The sequence below is a fragment of the Chlorocebus sabaeus genome, chromosome 7 (genome assembly GCF_047675955.1).
Source record: "Chlorocebus sabaeus isolate Y175 chromosome 7, mChlSab1.0.hap1, whole genome shotgun sequence".
Lineage (NCBI taxonomy): Eukaryota > Metazoa > Chordata > Mammalia > Primates > Cercopithecidae > Chlorocebus > Chlorocebus sabaeus.
Window position 1 is genome coordinate 131,221,950 of NC_132910.1, and position 23,861 is coordinate 131,245,810.

General features: G+C 37.2%; 1 long non-coding RNA gene across 1 annotated transcript in view; it reads left to right on the forward strand.

Moving 5' to 3' along the window:
* Nucleotides 1-23,861, forward strand: part of LOC119622305 (uncharacterized) — a 1,408,766-nt gene that overhangs the window by 525,143 nt on the left and 859,762 nt on the right. The gene's annotated exons all lie outside the window — the stretch shown is intronic.

Here is a 23,861-nt window from a genome sequence, read left to right on the forward strand (position 1 = left end):
TTGATGGGTCTTCGGCACTGAATTATTTCTCAACACACGGAGCTAAATATACACTACTTTTACTTTTGTTAAAAACATTGATTTAATGTTATGTTCCTCAAAACACACGACAGGAGCGATAGCAGAAGGGATGTGGTGGATGCAATATTTGCTCAGCAGAAAAGGCCTAAGTATTATCTTGGTGCTTCTGACAGCACTAAATGAAGATTTTCAAATAAACAAGCTACAGGGGAAGACATCTGAACAAAAATGTCACAATTCCCATTAGTGAGCATAACAATGAAATGAAAAAATTACATTCTCTCATGATACAGTTGTATAAAATTAATCTTAATAACCCCAATTGATGTTTTAAAATACAGAGAAAAAAAAAATAAAGACAACTGTACTTAGGGTGGTGCTAGGAGATTCCAAGTTCCAGCAGACAAATTCTATCTGTATTTGGGAGGGGGGAAAGGAAGAGAAAGGAATTTCCTCTCTCCGTTAACTGTAGGTGCTATGGATTCCTGGGCATGTGTATCTGTCTCTATCTCCATAGCATCCACAATGCTCACCCGGAAAGGATGAAGATGAGGTGAAAAGTCAAGTGGTCATCAGTTCCTTTAAGACCCTGCCAGAGGCCGGGCGCGGTGGCTCACGCCTGTAATCCCAGCACTTTTAGAGGCCGAGGCGGGCGGATCACGAGGTCAGGAGATCGAGACCATCCTGGCTAACACGGTGAAACCCCGTCTCTACTAAAAATACAAAAAATTAGCCGGGCGTAGTGGTGGCGCCTGTAGTCCCAGCTACTCGGGAGGCTGAGGCAGGAGAATGGCGGGAACCCGGGAGGCGGAGCTTGTAGTGAGCCGAGATCGCGCCACTCACTCCAGCCTGGGTGACAGAGCGAGACTCCGTTTCAAAACCAAAAAAAAAGACCCTGCCAGGTTCTTCTTCCTGCCTCTCCCCTCGACCTCACTTCTTACTGCTATGGTCTAACTGGCCTAGACCAATGTCGCCGTAATTCATTTTCTTCAAAACTCTGCTTTTTCCTGCCTTGGGATTTTCACAGTTGATTTTATTTGTACTTGAGCCATACACTTAGACATCCCGTTGGATTCAGGCTTTGGTTGTCAGGCCTCTGGGAAAGCGTTCTGATCTTGTCCTCTCTCTTATAACACCAGCTCCTTCAGTTACTCTCTATTCTCACCATCACCCAGCCAGCCACGGCACCCACCGCCATCTGAAATCATCTGCTGCTTGCTTTTCTGTGTGTTTCTTGGCTTTCTTGCCCGCGTTAGCAGGGAAGCTCCATGAGAAACAGCATCTCATCTCCCTAATTTGACCACCCTACTTACAATGTCTGCAATAGCATTGTGCCTGGCTTCAAGTGAGGAGCCAAGACATACTTTTACATGAATGAACGATTCATCAATTTCACTGGTTGATCCAAAGTAATATGTTATTAGGAGGGCCAAGGAGGGAAAAGGAGTAGCAGCCACCATCACTGCACACTTTTAGGCCCTGGTATTCCCCATAAACAACTCTAGGAAAAGAAACGATTCTTTCCAGAGCATTGGAGAGCACCTTCATCTCTTCCTACAGTTTTTACCCCCACAACTGTGTATCCTGAAATGGGAATCTCAAAAGTTAGCGAGCAGTGCTGGGGGTGATAGTTCTAAATCTACAAAACTCCTCCAACTCTGTGCACAGGAAACCATGGAGAACTGATCCAAGTCACAGCATCTCACTCTGGCCCTACTCTATTTCACTTTGATGGGAATCTGTGTCTGAGAGGCACTGAAAGTGGGTGTGCTGCAGACAGCTATTCTTGTGCATCGAGCAGTAAAACAGTGGGGCTGGCAAATGTGGACAGAAGTAATGCAAAACATTTTGGTCTGAACAGCCTGTTTGAGATGCTAATGATTTTCCGTGTTACTTAGATGACTTTGGAGAAGTTTACAGTCATCCATCTCAAGACAAAAACTACATTTACGGGGATCAATGACGCATAATAGACATGCTGTTTGGCACTGGAGAAATTCTCTTTCTCCAAAATCTACAGCCTGAAAAGTCATCACGGAACATTTAAAAGAATTTCCCAAAATGCCCGGCTGTGTCTCTCATATGAGGTGAAGCATGTTCAGAGATGTAGTGTGCTAAAGAAGTGCAATGCACATGTTCAAAAAAAGCGTTTACATATTCATGCAAGTGAACGTTTTTAGCTATCTTACAAGGAAAATTAAATGTATATTTTATTGTGTGAGTTTCATCTAAACGTTTTACACAGGCACGATCCTTCTCTGAACCAGATCATGATAATTCTCAAGGTATGAAGAGAAAAAAAAAACCTCCCCTGCCGCAGCCTCTTTATCCTTTTAACCTACACCTCTCCTAAGGCCCACATGGAAGCAGCTTTGCTTTACAAAGGGAAAAGTGGCTGCTATAGTTGAATTGGAGCAGCAGCTGTGGAGTAAGGAAAACAGGATGCTTTCTCCTCCAGCAGCATCACAACAGCGTACTCACATAGGTACCCTGAGATAGTTGTCCCTCTTGCAGTAGTAGCAGGCTGGCTCTGAGGTACAGGCAGAAAGTCCCCCTCAAAAGGTTGAATTCCCATGTGCACACAGAGGCTCCAGAGTACATCTCTAAATGATCTAAGTCAAAGGTTCCTACAAGCTCGTTTATGGACCTGTGTGTATATGCATCATACAGATCAAGAACAAGAAAGCACATGAGAAGTTTTTTTTGTTTTTGTTTTTGTTTTTGTAGAGACATATGTTGCCCAGGCTGGTCTCGAACTCCTGGGCTCAAGCGATTCTCCCGCCTTAGCTTCCCTAAGTGCTGGATTACAGGCAGGAGCCACTGAGTCTAGCCAGGAGATTTTTTTACAAATTAAATTACTTTCTAAAAGCTCCTCTATTTGAAGATTATATACTTTTTAATGTTTTGTGTTGCAAAGTGTACCCTTTTATGACATTACGGTGTCAGTAAGTGGTTTGAGTTTGGTTTTTACATTTCTTGATTGCCTTTCCCACATACCACAAATGGGCAATGCCCATTGATCATTAAATGGTATTTTAGATTGTATTGATCCATCAAATTCCAAAATAGGGAGACTGCTGATTCACTTTGTAATCTTAGAATACCACTTCTTTTTTTTTCACTGAAAATTGTTTATTAAAGTGTTAATGTTTTATATAGTTGGTTCAAAGTTTTTATGGAACTTAAAATCCTGAGTTGCTTCTCAATAACACAGATGCTTATAATCTGTATTATAAGCTATTGTAATTAAATATAATATAATTAAATATTATAATTAAATAGCTTATAATATTAAAAACTATTACAGCTACAGATACTTAACATAATTATACTTCTCTTCCAAATTTCCATTTGTCAGATTAATGTTAACCTTTCACAGTTACCACAACTTTTGGAATTCACAAATTCCTATTTCTCCAGTTTTTATTAGCATATTTTAAACCTGAAAGAGAAAGCCAAAACCCCCAAATCAAGCGTCTTAATCCAAACCAACACTGAGAAACAGAGCAATGGAAGAAGCTCTTTTATTCATCAGAGAGGAAAAATAGAGAATATATTTACAATTTATTTTTCACTAAAGGAAATATACCTTGTATTTAGAAAAATGAATGATTAATTTTCGGTAGCTGCTTTTGGAGAAGGCTCAATAACTGCCTTAACAACAGATATTCATACCAAGGCCTATCTCCTCTGTCAGGCATTAATCTTCGTACTTCTAGCTCCTTTAACTGTAATTCAGCCTTTTTGGCTTCGATCTGAAGGACAGTCACTGCCCTTTCATAATTATTTTCAGGATGGTCTTGGAAACTGTGGGCCATCCATCTTGACACAGGATGCTTATAGGATTCCCAATGTTCTGGAATATAGCCTTCTGGAATTTCTGCGGGTTCAGCTTCACGCATGAATCCATTCACCAGAGTTCTGCAAGTTGCTGCTGGAATCCCAGTCAACAAAACGTAGAATTTCAATTAATTAAAAAAAAAAAAAAAAAAAAAAAAAACTTGTCATTGAATCCAGAAAGTTTGATGGGAAACAGTCTTTTCCCAAGATCTCCCTCTGGAAAGCAACAGGTGAGAAAGCCTCATATCTGAGCAGAGTGCCAAGATGGTGTCAGACAGAGCTGCCACCGCAGTGACCAAAGACCTTTGCGACAAACTCATGGCCACCGAGGCTGCAATGGGCAAGAGAAAGAAGCAGGGAGGGCAATGGGGCTGAGCGAGACAATTTACCAATGAGGGCAAAGGCAGAAAGTGGCCCTGTTGAGTGAGGGGAATATTGCTTCATTATAAAAATATATTTTACAGCTTCCTTCCCAATATCTATTGTTTACTTCACCTCATACCTTTTAAACAGAGAAACCCAAGCAGGCTATTTTCACTTCACCAACCTAAAAGCTGCTTCTTGTGCATGGCACATACACATTGCTTTTTTTAAAGAGTGATCGCACCACTTTTAATTGTATTAGATTTCGTGATGGAGTTTCAGTTTCAACTTTCAGAGAGAATGGGGTGTTTTTGAAGTTCTGTTCTATGAATCATCCTAAATGTAATAAGAATGTAGTGCTTTGATTAATGAGTTTGTTAGACTTTGGTGTTTGGTCCCCAAATTTATTTCTCAGTAACTGTGGGGTCCTGGACAGCAGAGGAGACTCTCTGGTATCTCAATCTCCAAGTCTAAAGTGTGATGACCACAAGTCTCCACTTACCATAACCTTCCTCAGCCTTCCCAGTGCAACGTGCTTATCAATACACACAGGTCGCCTGACATGCTGATTATCTTCTGGGTGAGGCAGAGATATCCACACACGAAGACTCCATACCCGACAACCTCAGATCATTGACATATTCTTCCATTTGAAGTTCAAGTGTCTCACCATGTGATTTTGGCCTTGGGCTGTGTAATGTGAATTTCCTGAGGACAAGGAACATATTTCCTCATTTTGATATCCTCAGTACTTCGCATAGACCTGGCATGATTTTTGACTGAGACAATGAATTCACAGAGAAATAATTGTAAATTCTTTACCAGTGTGTCCTGGCTCTCCAGTCAGTTCTCCAGCTCCAAGTATCCCTGTGGTTCCAGGGAGCTGAATGTTTCAGGGTCAGAAGCACACATTTATGAAAACAACTTGCTTACAATAATGTTAAAATAAAGCCTGTGATATCTTTCTCGTCTAAACACAGAATGCGTTTACAAAGAACTTTGAGTTCATGTTAATATAGCACCTCAAAGTAAGTACATCAGTCAAATACAGTGGACTTTACCATTAAGACTATACTGAAACATTTATGCATAGTTAAAGTTTTCAATTAAGGAATCATTTGAGGTGATTCTTAGATGATTCAGTAGATCTTATTTGCATAGAGGTTTAAAATTACCCAAAGACACTGATTTGAAGGGGACTTGTACATTGTGTTACGATCAAAACGATGTAATTTCCAGTTTTAGTATTTTCCATTATCTATTGAAATGCTTCCTTTCTAGGAATGTCTATTTTTATATACTCTCCTGAAATGCTATCTTTTTGGTAGGTATGCTATCAACAAATGCACTTTCACAAAGCATAGCACTTTATGGGATTTAAATGAAGAAAGATAACACATTTATAAAAGCAATACATAGCAGTTGAGACACAAACTTTGTTTTCGAATGTTAAATATAATGACTCTACCAAGCAGATATTTGTCATTAATAACAATAGCTCATGGTTAAATGTGGCATAAATAAGTGTCAATAGGGATCATTGTAGAACTAAAAATAAGAATGTAGACTTACTAGAATCCAAGTGTTTTTTTCACCATCACAAAGTGAAACAATTAATCAGCGCGTGAGTTATAAAACAGAAAAGGAGAAAGGACAAACCATTTATTGAGTATTTGCAGATGCTATGCTTAGTATTTGCACATAATAATTTTTATCTCTTAACCTTCAAGATGCTTCTACATAGATAATTTTTATCAAGGGTAAACTGAGGTTCAGGGAGTTTAAATTACTTTCAGGCAGTAAGTAGCAGAACCAGTATTTGTTTGACACCAGTTTTTATAATCTTTCCACTCATTTGTGGTCTTCTGAGGAATTAATTGCCTCAATCTGAGAAATAAGAGAGTTCTGATTCAAGAGTAACCTTCCTTAAGCATACAGAAAGGAGCAAAATGTTTTGTCAGCAGCAGCGAGAACAAATTGTAATCAACAATGATAACAAATGTGGAAGGGGAGACATTTGTGTGGAAAGTATATCAAAGGTATAAAATGCTTCAACAGACTGTAGTCTGGGATAGGCCCAATGAATCTGATCACTTGCAGATCCTTGATGATTTTTAAGAGAACAGTTTTGGTCCAGGGTTAAACATGTACTAAATAATATAATGTAGGAATAAGAAAAGCGACTCTGTTTGAGGTTTTATTATATGCCAGGCACTGCTAAAAGCTTGAAGCTTATGATATCTTGGCTCTGAATTATTAAAACCATTTTAGGGATGAAGAAACAAACTTAGAGGGGTAAAAAAAAAAATTACGCAAAGACGCCCAGCTAGTAAGTGTCAAAGCTGAGATGAACCTACAGTGCCCTAAATATAATGGAAATATTTTCAACAGTATCACCTTTGCCTCTCTAAGGGGTCCTTGAATAGTGAGACACAAAAGATCTAAAAGAGAAGAGATCTAAATGATGGAAGAAGATATCCAGGTGGGAAGTAGGGGGGAAGGAAGAGGGGCACACGTGAAGGAGATTCTGGAGAGAGGGGAAGGGTTGAGCCATTTTCTGAGAGTTCAGGAATGGAGCAGAGAATAGTTGACATTCAGTACAGAAAAAAAAAAAAAAAAAAAAAGACTTCCCTTGGAGACAGAGAAAAGAAACATGTTTTTTTCAAAGACCCTCATCCTAGCCTTCTTATTGCCCTGGGCGGGTCTTTCTGCTGCGATGCCTTGCTTGTGGTGCCCTGCCAGAAACAGTGCCCCGCTCTGCCCAGCAAACATCAGGTTTTGACTGTACCCGCTATGTCTATGCATCCTGTCCCTGACTGCGGCAAAATGTTGGCTAATTTATAAAAACTGAAGAAAATGCAAAGAGGGAATAATCATTAAATAAAAACCCTTTTTTCCCCTTTGGAGCTATGAATAAAAAAGAATTTTCTCGTCCAACAGATATGAGTCCTAATCTCATAATTGTTCAACTGGCAAAGTCACTGAATTAGAGATATGCACACATTGACCTGAGCAAAGGGGATGGGCACATGTCCTTTTGACACGATGAATCCTGTACGGTGATGCCGAGCGAAGGCTCTAGAGCAGAACATGGGCAAATGGATGGGACGAGGCTTTCCCTTCCAGAGATTCCAGATCCCTTAGAATGGGATAACTCTGTAGACCAGCGCTTCTCAAAATGTAATTTGTAGTAAATCACCTGGAAATCTTGTAAAATGCAGATTCCGATTAAGTATGGGAGAAATGCCTGAGATTTTTCATATCTCACAAATTTATAGATGACGACAAAGGTGCTGATCCTCAGAAAATGATTTGATTTGCAAGGCTGTGGAGAACCTGGCTCTGTTGCAGTTACCGTAATTGCCCACTTTAGACGCCAGTCCGCTGGGGAGCAGCCTGCACTAGCTCATCTTAGGCCGTATTTTACTCCTCTGCTTCTTTCTTGGATGCAAGCCACTCAACCTCAGCCAATTCTACATGTCTCTTCTCAACCTCGTGTTCAGTGACATCACATTGGTAGCTTGAAAATGACTCTGGTGGGAATATTTACACCATAGAAAGTAGCAAGCACCACCCATCAAAACTTGTTTGTTTTTTTTTTACTAGCCCACTCTCTATTACTGTGTTATGCCTATTACATTATTAACCCAAACCATTATAATTTAAAAGGAGTCTTCTTCCAATCCATTTAATTTCTGCAACATGATATCAATTTATAAGCATTTGCAGGATAAAAATCCAGGTTGCCCAGTAGACTGTATCCTCTAAGATGTCTGGGCTGAGGCATAAGCTAGGGAAGTGCCATACCCATGTGATATCACCTGGGTTATTCACAACATGGTGTCCCCAAGACTACAGTGAATTTCTAGCCTCAAAGTAGAATTTCGAGTCTCATCTTGAAGAGGCCTAAATGGGCCTGTTTCTTAATGCGTGCAGTAAGGACACTTGCCACATTTAATTTATTATCCTCAAAAAGGCAAATACATAGTTACAATATATATGTAGTTTCAATGAGAAAATGTACACTGAGTTAAAAATAGCCAACTTACAAACACAGACATGGTTAGAATTCATTTAGCAAGTTGGGGAGAATTATGTGACCTGGATCAAGTGTTCTCATTAGCTTGGGGTTAAGGATGGTGTCATTATGCATAAAATTTAAAGTGAAATGAATATACATGTATGTGTTTTTTTAACATAGTAAGAGAAAGAGAAAGGAAGAGAGAGGAAGAGGGAGAGGGAGGTGATCACTTTGCAGGTGAAAGAAGCTATGCGACAAAAACTTGCTGAAACTAACTTTAAAACCAAGTGGCATTGTAGTTGCTCTCAAGGGACTGAGAGGCACAGCAATCACAGATGGAGTGCAAAGCAGCATAAATCTCTTGAGATCTTGCAGGACCTGCTTTAGAATAGAAAAATGAACTTCACTGAATTTGTCTTTCTCTCTCCCCCTTCTATCTGCTCTAATAAATGTGCTTAGGTGCAGTGAAATTATTCCAAGACAGGCAACAGAGGGTATAGAGATGAAAAATGAAGAGGACCATTGTTAATTAATAAATGGAAAATATACTCTGAGGGTTGGCTTTGCATTTAAGATGTGTATGGGGGAAAAAAATCACAGGATTTCTAGTAAAATCTCAAAGTGTTAATGTCAGTCTTTTCTGAAAATTTATTTTGCTCTCATAATTATTTTATTATTATTTACCTTATCAGAAAAGCAAAATAATATCCAATGACAGCACTATAAATAGGAGGTTAAACAGAATTTTGAAGTCCTTTACCAGCTAGCTAAACTATGTGAATGTATACTAACCTTACACATGACATTATTTCTAGAAATAATAATTCACAAGGCTAATTTTGGTCTCTTAAGTTCCAATTGAGACAGATATGAGCATCAGGGAAAATATCTTAACTGCCTAGCATAAATAACAAATATTGCAGAATTGGGATTTGCTTTCAGAGCTTTGTTTTCTTTAGCAATCACTATAGTGATATATATGACATTCAGAGCATTAGGAAAGGCAACAAACTGCAATAAAATGAAAAGTGGACTGAGTAAGAAGGTTTGGAAATGTTTAATCTGAGTTCTAACACCAACTCCTCATGAGAGACATTGACAAGTCATTTGAATTACCTGTGCCGCTGTCTCTTAACATATAAAATAAAGATATCTCTATTAAAAGGCCTCTAAGATTCTAAAATTCTCTGATGCCCTCATTATTCTGATTTGGACATGGAAAAATCTTTCCCAGCCCATGTGTCCTCACTGTGAAGTTAGCTACAAAGCGGAGCGGTGTATCATCGAATCTTACTTTCCATCATCTCTGGGTCGTGAAGAGTGTCTGGCAAAGTAGCATAGTATTGATACGGAGGACAAAACTGACACAATGGGAATTGTAGTAAGTGGCTCACTGTAACGCAAAGAATGGGAGAAATAATGGTCAATGATCTGGTCAAGAACCACTGTCACAAACGCAACTCACCCTGTGTTGAGAAAACCGACACCAGGTTGAAATTCACTGCATAACCCCTGCTCTCTGTCATTGTCTGAAACATCATGAATATCCTTTGTCTAGGAAATTGAAAACATGTATTTGCATGATAAAATAGACTAATCAGATACCAAGACTTGAATTAGAAGTGTAGTTTTCAATGGCATGGGGCGTGAGAGGCACCAGTTTGCACCCTAGGGGACATTCGGTAACATCTGGAAGCATTTTTGGTTGTCATGTGCGAGGGTGGTACTGGTATCTGGTGTGTAGATGCCACGGGTGCTCTCAAATATCCCACAATTCACAGGTGAGCCCTGCACAACAAAGAGTCATCCTTCTCAAAATGTCAGTAGTGCCCAAGGTCAGGAGACCCTGAATTAGGACAACCTTCTCCGGAATCATCTGACCCAGAGTGCTGTTTCAAATGAGTGAACGTGTTCATCTCCTGACCCTTTCGTTAACAGGAAATAGTATGCCCTCCTCTAATATTGGCCGTAAGTTCAAAAATTAAGTTAAATAGTGAGACTAGTCCAAATACAATTAACGCGGAAACCCATTGCTTTGTTTCTACGTTGCTACTGCGTCTCCCAGGCCCTTTCCAGAGACTCTGATGAACTGCCCACCTTAAGAATTACTGATTTAGAGGCATGGAAGGTAAGAACACTGCATGCCATGCTGATTGCGGTGCATTTGTCAGTCAATATATTATTCTTGTAACCTCTTTGTGTGTTTGCAGACCGCCTCTGCTAAGTAGAAAGGGTGCTGAAAGTAAATTGTGCAGTGGTATTTGCTGATGGCATGAACCCTATAGCACAGGAGCCAATTTCCTTTCCAGAAAGGCTTGTTGTTCAGTGTTTGCAGACTCCAGGTTATTCACATTTCCAGGAACACTGATAACAATGCATGGGGAATGAGATCAACATACAACTTGAGTGGGAGAGACATTCAGATGGCCTGATCCTCTAATAATTACCCCAGGTTTGTATCCAAGGCAACACTAAGATTTCTGACATTTAATCTCATATTACACAAGACAAAAAGGATTCTTCCATCCTAAAGTAGAAATTTAAGATAATATATTTTTTAGTTACACAAATACTGAGTTCCTTAGATTATCTAAATTCCATCACAAAATGAAACAAGACTCATAAATATGTCAATACAAATTCCAGGGATATAGACACATCCAACAATATATTTAAAGTAACATAAAATTTTGTTCATGGTAATTTTAAAGAGTCCTTTGCAGTTTGCTTAAAATAAAGAATAGGTGTAAGGCCCAGAGAAAGGCAAGTGGTCACACCTGGTGCCATGATTATTTGTAATCTGTAAGGTGGAAGTTCTTGGAGCAGCGGGTCCCAGCCCTGTCTGTGCAGTAGAATCAGCCAGGGAGGTTTTACAAAATACCTGTGCCTCCAGCTCTAGCCCCAAGATTCTGATTTAATTGGTATGCAGTAGAGCCCAGGCAGAGGTATTTTTTTAAAAACCCTCTAGGTGATTATAATATACAGCTGGGGTTGAAAGCCACTGGCAAATAGAAACTTTTCTAACTAGAGTATTTTATAGTATCATGAGGCTGTTAATGGAATGCAACTTTTTTTTTCTCTCTATTAATGATCTTCTGCCAGCCATTCAGGAAAAAAAAAAAATGGTTTCTGCTTCAATACATGCCATGTGTATAGACCAACTTTGAAAAAAACATTATCTCTTAATTAGATTCTAACCTTCTGTCCTTCTGTTTCCCTACGCAAAAGGCAATGAATAAAGGGCAAGGGAGAAAGAAAAGCTAAAGATGCAAGGGTTAAAACCACATAACTCTTTACCTGTGGGTCAATATTTTGAGAAGTGGTCAACAGCATTAATGAAAGATTTACAAATAAAGATTGTTTCAAGTAGTTGTTTGTACTTTCTCTTCTACAATGTGGTGTAAGTGTATTTTAAGCCACTGTAAGCCTTCTGTACAGTGAGGAATGCTTCGGCTCTAGGTTTTATGATCCAAGGGTGAAGTACATTTTAAATTCAAATATATACAGAATGGAAAACTCCTAGTTTCTCTTATCATCAATACATTGTAGGTAATATGGAAAACCCAGTGGTCAAAGCAATTGTAATAACAACCTCTGAGGACTGCGTGAAGGACCCATAGACTATATAATTTAAAAACACTGTGTGCTTGTGTCTGCCCACAGGGGCACATAGGTGTATGTGTAAGCACACAGTTGATTTATGTGTCATCATTGCTTTATTCTATTATTTATATTACAAATATATTGGTTTACTGTTTATTAGCAAAATGCTTATTTTTACTACTCTAATGAGAATAATTATTTTTGTTCTAAAGACAATCATATGGATGCAAAGGGCTCCACTTTAAAAGTGTCAGTGGTGTTTGTATGACAGGTAATGAGGCAATTTGGCAGAACATCAGAAACTAATTGAGCTCAGCTCACATCAATGAGGCTTGTTCAGCTGAGGCTGTGCTTCCTAAAAAGAACAGTGGAATTAAATGAGACAATGTGACATGTACAATTTTAATTGGAAGCTCTAATTTAAAATATTTAAAAGCATGTTTAAAATAATTTGTGAATCCATACAGATGCCTCCTTCCCCAACTAATTAAGAATATTCAGTGGGTCATATAATGTCTGGATGTCAAAAATATGAATTATTGAAGTCCCTGCACATATAAGTATACTTGCACCTTTAGGCAAGATCAAATTTAGTTTAACAGTGGGAAATGGGAAAGAAACAATCCTCGAGACTGCAGAAGGGTAGGTGATTTTTAATGTGATATTTTGAAAACCATTACAAGTATCATTAAATTGCACACCTATTTTGCAAAACTGAAATGATATTTAAGCATATTTCAAAATAAGGAATCGAGGTAAAACTGGAAATGTAATTTGGAGGTGTTGCAATACATTGCTATTTTGATTTGTTTAGGGTGCTGTTGCTCTCCTTTTCATCTGTTGTTTGGTTCTGGGTCTACGTAGTAAGCCACAATTCTGAAGACAGAAATTTAATAACCCTGAAATCCTTACTATTTCTGATATTGTTTTAAATTTGTGACCATTGAGCATTTAGGGATTCTTTCTATGCTGACCTATTTTAAAAGAGAATTTAAGGAGAAAAGAAAACAAATAAATGTTCAATTTTCCTGCTAACATATTCATAATTCAGTAATAAATCACTTGTAAAAAAATAAACTTGTAAAATCTGATACCTGCTAACTGAAAGTGTAATCGTGTAATCACAGCATATTAATGACTTAGAATGACACTAAAAACAACCTTTCTAAAACTGTAACAGCTTATCTACCAGTTATTCCAGCAGGCTGAAGTGATTTCTTAAGAAAAGTTTGCAAATTGAAATGTTTAGTCACTGTTTTAATACACTAGAAAATGATATTAACAATGAATAGAGAACAAGATGTTTTTACCATTTTTTATTTACCTTTTTAATACCATCATAGATTTTCAACTGTTAGCAAATGTAATAGAACAGGCTTATGTAACACTAAAAACAGAAGATGTCTTAGAAAAGAAGCTATGCTTAATAAGTGAAAAATTATTTGGAAAATAGGTAAGTAAGCCAATTGCAATACAAGTAGCAGAATTGAGATGAGGAGAAATGGTTGATGTAGAAAAGGCAAAGACAAGAAGTCATTAGCTGGGGTCTGGAAAAGTGATTTAGAAGACTACATGATAATGAGAGAAAAATAGGACCTGAAAACTGACAATTTTAAGTGAAACGTTTGTCTCAAAACTAGTGTCTTGTCTCTTTGCTCTAAAAACTGTAACAATTTCTTACATTATTTTTACAATATATGTTATCCAGGGTCTTTAATCTATCTTGCAGAAATGCAGAACGAAGGCAAACCCAAGTAAAAATGCTGTTCTCAAAGAATAAGACTGAAATTGTATCAACTATGTAGAGATACATGTATATATGTACATACACCTGTCACACAAAATACACATGCCAGACAGACATCAGGCATGCACACCTACATTGGACATACATACATACATATGCACATGGAAGCATCAGAGATGTCCAAACCTCTTGAAGACAGGCACACTGGCTCCAGCTTTTCTAGCTCATGTCCTGGTTCTAAATAGTAAAAGAAGCCACTCCACTGATTTAGTCTTTATTCTTTCTATAAATATAGGGGCTATGCTTAGGCACTGTACATTATCAGCAGACTTGAAAACTAGCCCATTTTATTTCTCCACGAATTATAGCCTACTGTTCCCCCATCCTCAAAAGGAAATGACTAATCCCTACCCAGTTTTTAGACTGTTTTTCCAGGTAAGTAGTATGACAACAGGCAGCATTGCTACCTGCGTGGTTTTTGTATTAGCACCCTGTTTTAGAATTGGCCCAGATCTAGGTAATTTTGAAAACAAGTTGAGTGGAACTCAGAAAAACACTTCCCTTAACATAAAGTGCTTAATATTTCTTTAATAACTCAAATATTTTTCATATATTCAAAATTTCATCAGGGAATCGTTACATCTGTTAATCACCTACACTGTTGCCTGCAGTAAAAAAACAAATTTAAAAGATAACTGTTTCCTTTTGTGAAGTAGCTTCCAGCCTTCTATTGTAATGTTTTGTAAATAACTATTATTGCATATTACAGTGCTCATTTTAAAATAATTTGTATCTAACCAGCATGCATCACTCTCAGGATTCAGATGATGTAAATAAATGTTGGAAGCGAACCCCTAAGCTTATGGACCACTTGCCAGTTATGGTTCCTTATGAGAAATTGCATATTGTTTTCTAAGACAACGAAATCACCTATTTTACTACTATACAAATTCTCACCATCTGTATGACTCTCAAACTGGTAATACCCTTGTATATATGTATTTACATAGTTGTTTTTGCATAAATATATAATGTTTACTTTTACAGGTATTATATACCTTCAAAATTCCAGCTGTCTGGTTTTTGTGCTTCAAAATCATTCAAGCAATTGATATCAAATGTGGTATGATGATTTCTTGGTAAATCCTGTTTCACTATCACATTCTGATATGTTTCAATATGTTCTTCTCTGCAAAATGTGTTTTAAAGTCAGATAAACATAATTCTTCCAAATGTTAAAGGCCTTGTGATTCAGGTATGGGGAGAGGGGAAAATGCCATAATTGGAAGTTTCTCACAAAACTGTTTGCTACTGTAATTCCACAGAGTCAACCGTATATTCTTGAGAAGAATCATGCAAACCGTATTGTCAATAATATTTGTTTCCCATGAAAATAATGATGTCATCCCTAAGTGTTTCATTGTTATGAAGTAGAAGTACCTATGTTAAAATCTCTCTTAGGTTTTGACACTCCTCAAGTATACTTTGTAGCTCTTCCTAGATTCAACACTACCAATTAAATCATAAACTTCCAAACATGACTTGTTTTTTAGTTTTTCTAAAGATGTATAGATAGACAATGATGCAGATCTGTTTATTATATATTTATAAACAGATATTTCCAAAAGCTTATTATTGAAAATCAATCATCAAAGTTTTATGTAAAGTATGTATTTTATAAAGTCAGGATACACAATTTTATGATGTGAGTTCACTTTTTTACAACCTATTATAATTCATCCAGATACGCTGTTTCCTTACTTTTGCATTTAAACTACTAGTTTAACTTTTCTAAATTGAAGACAAATGGACTATTTTAAATGAGCAAATGAAACTGTTAGCCTTCAGCCAAAAATTCTCAGGAACCAATAGGAACGCAGATGAGCTAGCATTTTCTCGTAGGATACACTGGTTAAAGCTAATGTGATTTAAAAATATAATGAAGATATTTTAACTACATCAGAACTACTGCATTACAAACTCAAAAACTTGTGGTGACTAGCTGCACATTTATGACAGTATATAAATATAACCCCATCTTGGCAAATACTAACTTTTCCAGCAAAGTCATCTGTGTTAGAGACTATAAAGCGTGTCCAGTGAAAGATGATTTGTGTCAGCTAAAACTGTAGCCTGGAGCTACACTTGATATGTTATTACTTTAATCTAGTTATTGCAACCTTGAAGTGTGTATTAGCAAGTCCAGGGAAAAAATGTCAAAAGCGCAACCTAGCCTGATTATTAAACATTCTAGGAATAGCCACACACACACACACACAAAGCTCATATATTCCTCATTTAGTTGTTTATTTTGCAATATATTGACTTTTTATTTGTGGAGTAATATTATCGAATATACAAGAATGTTTGGAATTGACCATAGGGTAATACAGACTTTCATAATTGAGCCTTTGAGATTTTATCCTAAGATATGCCAGTAAAGTGATAGTTATATAGATTAACTTTTTAAATCAAATATGCCCAAAACACTAAAATGAGAAGAAAAATAACATTATTCTGATGGCCTGTGCTGTGGATTGCTAATTGTAAAATTGCTCTTCTTTACATAAATGTTAGTGTATATATATAGTTGCAGATAATTATAAGAAAAATATTGTTTTAAAATGCATCCATAACAAAATGGTGAAATATCACAGGTGACTATTAGAAATGATAGTCACTGATACTTCTCTATTTTGTTATGGATGCATTTTATAATAATAATATCAAATGATAGTCACATACTATCATATTTAATAATAAAATATAAGAAAATCTGGTATTATTTTTAAAAGTTTAGTATTATTTTAGTAACTAAATGTGAGTTTATCCTTGTTTTGCTGATAAAGGGAAAGAAATCTATAATTTTTAGATATTTCTATTACTATAACTTAAGAATACATCCATTTAAAAATTCATAAAGTATAGGGAAATCTTGTGTAATATTTGAATTATAAATGGCATAATACATTTTCTATCTGTGCTCTATTTTTGCTCAAGGTATTGAACAATTTTAAGTTTCACTTAATAAAAATTAATTATAATAGCTAAGTTATTTTAAACTAGTTATATTTTTAACTCTGAAAATAATTTGCTATTTTGAAAAATCATCCAAATTAGAAAAGGAGAAACTTAGTTTGCATATGCAAATATATTATGTTAATATATTAATAATTTCATTATATTTCTGTACATATAGCATTTTATATTATAAAGTAAACTGAACATTTTTCATAAGAAACAAATAATTAAATATATTATAAATTAATGTTCAAATAAAATTCAAATGTAAATGCATGGACTCTGATAAGCACTTTGTCAACTATATATAGTTATTATATCATGCTAAAGTTACAGTTAAGATGGTAATTGTCTCATTCTGAGATTTTAGTCTGATGGCTGCTATAGTAATACACTAGTAAGCAAGAAGGCTTATGGAATCATAATTATACAAATACACTAACACAGAAGGTTTAATGTAAGATGTTAAACATTTAACAAACAACGCTTCATCTATGAAAAATTAAACTGAATAAAATTACATATAACTTAAGATCAGGTAGAGTATTAATTATTACATGCATATCCTTGAGAAAATAAAATAGTATTTGAAAAATCCCACATGGTACTTTTGAGCCGTATTGTTATATTTAGCATGATAAGTAAATAACATTTTCATTTAAATGAAGAACAGAAACTTTGCAGCAACAAATATGTTTGGGAGCAATGGAATGACAGAATCATCATGAACATCACTGCCTACACGATTCTGAGTTAATTTATTCTCACGCTTTCTATTATAGTCAACAACAACAAAAAATTTTTAAGCCTACCTATCAACTGCTTCATGAAGTGTTCATTACACGTTTGGCATTCTGCTGTTCCATATTTTATTCATAGCAAGGATTCTGTGAGGTACTCTAACCTGAGGGGAGACACCTGGTGGGTTTAATTAGATTGCATCTGGCAGTAATTAGGAGCAAAGTGTAAAAGCTGAAGCATCTGTAATAGTTTAGGTGACTTCAATTTTTGCATTGAGACAATCCAGGAGAAAAGATTCCTGACCCTGGGAAGACAAAGAAGAACTCATAGAAAGATTTTGATTACAGAGAGGTTCAAACAATGAGTTAAGAACTTTAAACAGTATTTATCAACCAATAGTGTTCTGCAGTGATTAAAGTCCGTGGGAGGCACGATGAACTCTACTAGCAAACATTTTGAGAACTCCTTTGCAAGGTGGGATGCTGCCTGGGTGGATGGGGAGTTGGGAGGGGATGGTGCACATCTGGGAAAAGACTATTTTTGAATTTTGTTTTCTTTAATGCCAGCTACTTAAATAAGTACCAAGAACAAGTCAGAACTTGTGTGGTGTCCCATCCACCTTAATCAAATTAGATGTGCCATTGCTGAACTTTGTAGCGGCATCTGTTGACACAGAGTGGCAATTTAAATGTTATATGCATACGACCTTTTGATATCAGAGTCTGCATCATATATAAATTCTGTAACGATCTAGTGCAGTTCACAGCATTTGGGGAAGTTCAGGATAGATAAAATGCAGAGGTCTGGTATTTGCTTTGTTTATGTGTGTGTGTGTGTATGTGTGTGTGTGTGTGTGTGTGTATATATATATAGGTGTTTGTAGAGATGGGGTCTCACTACGTTGTCCAGGCTGATCACTAACTCCTGGTATCCAGCGATTCTCCCACTTCAGTCTCCCAAAGTGCTGGGATTACAGGTGTGAGGACCTCACTTGGACTTTTACTTTTTAAAATAATCTTACTCATATCTTAAGCAATAATAAAATGTCTAAGTGGTTTTTTCACCACACCATTTTTCCCTTTACTAACTCTTGATTTGTATTCTGATGTGAGACTGTTATTCCTAGCAAATGGACCTGTTGAGGTGGGCATGGTAATTCAGTTTCATTGTTGTTACTATTACTTTATATTGGAGTAGGCAGGTGTTAGATCCCTTTGAGTGAAAATTTCTGATACACTGAATGAGAAAGCATCATTGACATCATCAACGTCTCTCTCTCTCTTACGCGCGCGCGCACACACACACACACACACACAGAAGTCTACTTTGTACTATCTTGTTTACATATGAATTATTTCTGAAGCCAATAATGTTCAAATAAAATCACTTTTTCTACATATGTAGTTGGAATTTCTCTCCAACAACAACCTTTTATAGATGACTCAAAATTTACCAAATCAAATCATTTACTAAAATATCCCATGTATTAATGTTCCTGTAGGTCAGTCATGTGTAGCTCAAAAGATCACTCGATTTGTTTGCATTCTAGATTATTTCAGAAAACGTTGAAAGGAATTTTGTAGAATGAAAATTAATGTAATAATCTGAGCATTTCCACGAATGCAAATCATGACACAAGTCAAAGTTCCCTAGATCAGCACCATCTAATCGGCGTTCTGCAATAATAGAAATATTCCCTACACTGTCCAGTATGGGACCCACTTGCCCTGTGTAGATATTGAGCACTTGAAATGCAGATAGTGTGACTGAAGCACTGTATTTGTAGGTGTATTTGATTTTGATTAATTAGAACTTAAATAGCTACATGTGGCTAGTGGCTATCATATTGGCAAAGGACCTAATCCTTGACTTGCAGATTACAAAGTAGACCCTGATGCAAGCACCTGGTGGTGCAGCAGAATCATAAAGGAAGTTGGAGTATCATAGGATCATTGTTTGTTTCATGTCTGTATCTTCTTTACTTTTTTCATTTTCATTCTAAGCCCCTGAAAACAGGGGCAAGGCCTCATCATTTTTTTGTGCATTCAATAAATAGCGTCTAAATTGAATTTTTTAAAGTGGGATGAAAAAGAGGATATTCAGAGGAAAATGTGTTGCTGGGAAAATAACGAGCATAGAGTGGAAAAAAATGACGGAAACGCAGAGTAATTCAGAACAATAAGAAGCAAGGTTTGCAAGGCCAGAGGTTTTTCAGAGTGGTTTCTTTTTATCACAAAGTGAGAGAATTTGCATCCTGCCATGCCCTTGTAACAGAAGAAAGCAGGAGGATTTGCACAGTGGAGAAGTCTGAGTCTGGGATCAGTGTCAGGCATAGTGGCACGTGGCAGCTGTGCCTGGAGAGCCAAGCAGAGGGTTTCACAGAACCCAGCTCTGCCCCCTTCCGGCTCCTTGCCTGGGCTGGGGTGGGAGATAGACACTACCTGGAAAGGCCTGGCTTGCTTCTCGGGTTTTTGAACATTTGCCTGATTGGCACACAAGGAAAGTCTGAACCCATTCTGGGTAATATTTTGGAGAATAAAAAAGAATACTGTAATTTAGATCACTAGTAGTCTTTATTATTATTATCATTATGGTTTTTATTTTGCTGGTTTTTACAAGCTACAAGCTATGCTTTAAAGATTTTTTTAAAAGATGAAAAAGTAAAACTAAACCTCACATATTTTGAGCACTTATTACCTGCCAATCACTATGCTTAATGTTTTTAAAGGATTGGCTCCTATCATCCACAAAAGAACCCAAAATGTGGGGACTCCTATGTCCCTCTTGTGATAAATGAGAAAACTGTAGCTGACGGGTTTTAAGTAACTTGCCCACATCTACTCAGTGAGGAACCAGCGTCCAGATTGTCTTGACCCCACTATGTGGGCACAACTACGATGCTATCCTGTTTCTCAAAGGAGGAGGGCTTGGCTTAGAATGCAGTTTTACAGAACAAAGTTGTGGTTTTCGTTGGACTACATGTGGAGTCAGAGAGTCTGAATTTGAAAAGTAAACTAAAGGAACCATTTTTTAAAACTATCATTTCTTTAAGAAATCTCCTGTGCATTGGCACCCAGGCTATATCACTTGGCTTGATCCTGTCACTCTTCTTTTGAAACAGCTTCATCTCAAATCACAGACCCGACGTGTCTATAGAATCCTCTGGGATGGCACACACATTCGAAACAGCAAGTTTGTCATTAAACTCTAGCTAACTGTCCTTATTTCTCAAATTTTGCTTGAAAAAATAGTTCTGACCTTCTTTATTGCTACATTTGGAAAATGTATTAAAATAAAGATTGACTTGTTTCAGGAAAGGCATTTTAAATTCAAAAAAAATCTTTAAAAAGCATAAATTAGGGATATCCTGCTTCTCCATTCAGTCACGCTATACCTAGGACATCTGTCCATCACCTTAGAAAATAAAGTCCATTGGAAGAGTGGACAGCACAATATCCCAGTGGGTGCAAGGGTTCAGCCACCACCAAATGCAGGTTCTGACTTTCCACTGTCAGAGAAGCTCATTACTTAATTAATCAAACCACCAAAAGTTGCATTTCTATTTTATTTTTCTGATCAATTGCAAGCCTCGTACTTAAAAGTTGTGAAATAGCTTATTGAGGGGTATAATTATGCTCCTAAGAAATGGAAGTTTCCTTTAGATCATCCTGTCCAGTTTTTTCATTTTACAGATGCCAAAGAAGTGGAGACTCAAAGAGGGGAAGCAACACAGCTCGCAGGCAGGTGCCAGTCTCAGGACTGGACCTGAGTCCTGAGCCTGGACTCTCAGCTTTGCGGGACAAGGGTGTGGTCTCTGTACCCCCCTGAAGCTTTTCCCAAGTGATTTTTCTCTTCTGTGGGATACTATTTCTTTGGATGTGGTTAGGATTTTAAAAAAGGATTCCCAATAATTCTAATTGTGTAAATTGTTTCTAAAATATGAAATGTTAAAACTCATCAAATTCCAATATTTAAAGTTAAAATATATTTTTATTTTTGAACACTATTTTAAAGATTTTCTTGGCTGAACGGGGTGGCTCACGCCTGTAATCCCAGCACTTTGGGAGGCCGGGGCAGGTAGATCACCTGAGTTCAGGAGATCAGGACCAGCCTGGCCAACATGATGAAACCCTATCTCTACTAAAAATACAAAAGGTTAGTTGGGCATGGTGGGCATCTGTAATCCCAGCTACTCGGGAGGCTGAGGCAGGAGAATTGCTTGAACCCAGGAGGTGGAGGTTGCGGTGAGCCGAGATCGCACCACTGCACTCCAGCCTGGGCGACAGAGCGAGACTCCGTCTCAAACTATTTAAAAAAAAAGATAAAAAATAAAAAAAGACTTTCTTATAATGGAGCTAATCATTGTGTATTATTTTTCACAAAATTTAATTTGACAATGTGTGGCTGGATTCACTGACTTAAAAGCATTTTAAAAGTTTGGCCAATTTAATGACTAAAAAAAAATGATATTTATTTAAACATGTAAATTCTTTACACTTTTTGAAGTATTGCTTCATGCAGAGATTTTAAAGCTTTTCAGGTAATCTGTGTTTGGTTACTCCAATAAAAAACGAATTTATTGGAGTAAAAAAATATGTTTTTTCTATCATTGTTAAAATTAGAATACTCTTCCCCCAGAGTTTATCACAAGGAAATACATTGTAAACTATCAAAATAATCTTATAGCAGAGATCATTGAATGTTTCAATAAGATTTACTGCCCTTTCTTTCTTTCTTTCTTTCTTTCTTTCTTTCTTTCTTTCTTTCTTTCTTTCTTTCTTTCTTTCTTTCTTTCTTTCTTTCTTTCTTTTTTCAGATGCAGTCTCACCCTTTTGACCAGGCTGGAGTGCAGTGGCGTAATCTCTGTTCACTGCAACCTCTGCCTCCCAAGTTCAAGTGATTCTCCTGCCTCAGGCTGATGAGTAGCTGTATTACAGGCGAGCGTCACCACACCCAGCTAATTTTTGTATTTTTAGTAGAGACAGGGTTTCACCTTGTTGACCAAGCTGATCTCAAACTCCTGACCTCAAGAGATCCACCCCCATCAACCTCCCAAAGTGCTGGGATTTTAGGCCTGAGCCACACACCTGGCAGCTGCCACTTATTTTCTGCTTGGACAGCAATGTGACCTCTGCAGGGTGGAGTCTGTTTCCAACTGGCATGACCATAGTGAGGACCATTTGTGAATAATATAGGGGGTAAACAAGCACACAAAAAAGATGCTCATTTACTGGGACTTCTTATTATTATTGCATCAATGTGGAAATTTCAACTGTAAAGAGTTTATGTATTCATACTTTCTTTCTCATATGATCTTTTTAGCTAAGTCAGAAGGATCAATCTGCCATCTCCAGAATTAAGAAAGAGGGAATGCAAAGTGAAAGCAAAAATCAACATCTGATTTTGTCCTTCTGTATCTTATTACCCATTTTGGAAACAATCTTTTTGAAAGTCAGATTTTCCATTATAAGAGCTAGTCACTTAAGGTAGATATTTCAAAAGCATCTCTTTATACATTGAGATCCAGAAATTGGGGAGATGGGACCTAGAGTTTTATTATGTTGTAGAATGGAGGGTTTGCCCCCTATGATGTACGCAACTGCCTACTTTGCAGGAAACAATAAATAAATCTTTCCTGGGAAAAGGAAAAATCTAGATAGAAGATAGCAAGATGTTTGATCCAGTCTGTAACACTTCAGCTGAACCCCCAAGGCAGTAACAGAAAGGCCCATAGCAGGGTAAGATGCTGGAGCCACAGGGAAGGCAGGCACCTGCACCTGTGCTACTTGGCTTCCTTTGCTTTGGTTCTTGGGTATAAAGCAGAAGGAGGATTTTCAAATCCTTGAAAATCTGCTGATGCCTTGTCGCTGTGTGTCCACTTGGTTTTAGGTAGGGGTAAAACATCCTTCAGGCAATTGGATGAGATTACATATCATGTACACTTATTAACTGGCGTTAGAAAAACAGATTAAAACGTAAAAGGTTGTTCCATTCATCTTGCACTGTGCTCTTGATACAGTGGGGCTTAGCTCCACCGCTGGTTTAATTGGGGTATGATATTAACTTGGAGAAGAATCGTGATTGAGTATATTTTACCTCCTGTAGCAGAGTCTATGTTGTCACAGATAAATAGTGTGAAGAGATTATTTGATTTCATGATTTCACCCATATGGATTTTCCAGCAGTCAGTATGTAAGATAAAAGGAGGACCCTTTTCCTGCCCACAAGAATCTTGCTCTCTGGTGAGGGAGAAAGATATATAATGCACAATTGCAATACATGTAATGTGAGTTATAACAGATGTAAGTGTAAAATGCTATAAGAGAGGCGGCCGGGTGCCGTGGCTCACGCCTGTAATCCCAGCACTTTGGGAGGCTGAGCAGGCAGATCATGAGGTCAAGAGATCGAGACCATCCTGGCCAATGTGGTGAAACCCTGTCTCTACTAAAAATACAAAAATTAGCTGGACGTGTTGGTGTGCGCCTGTAGCCCCAGATACTCGGA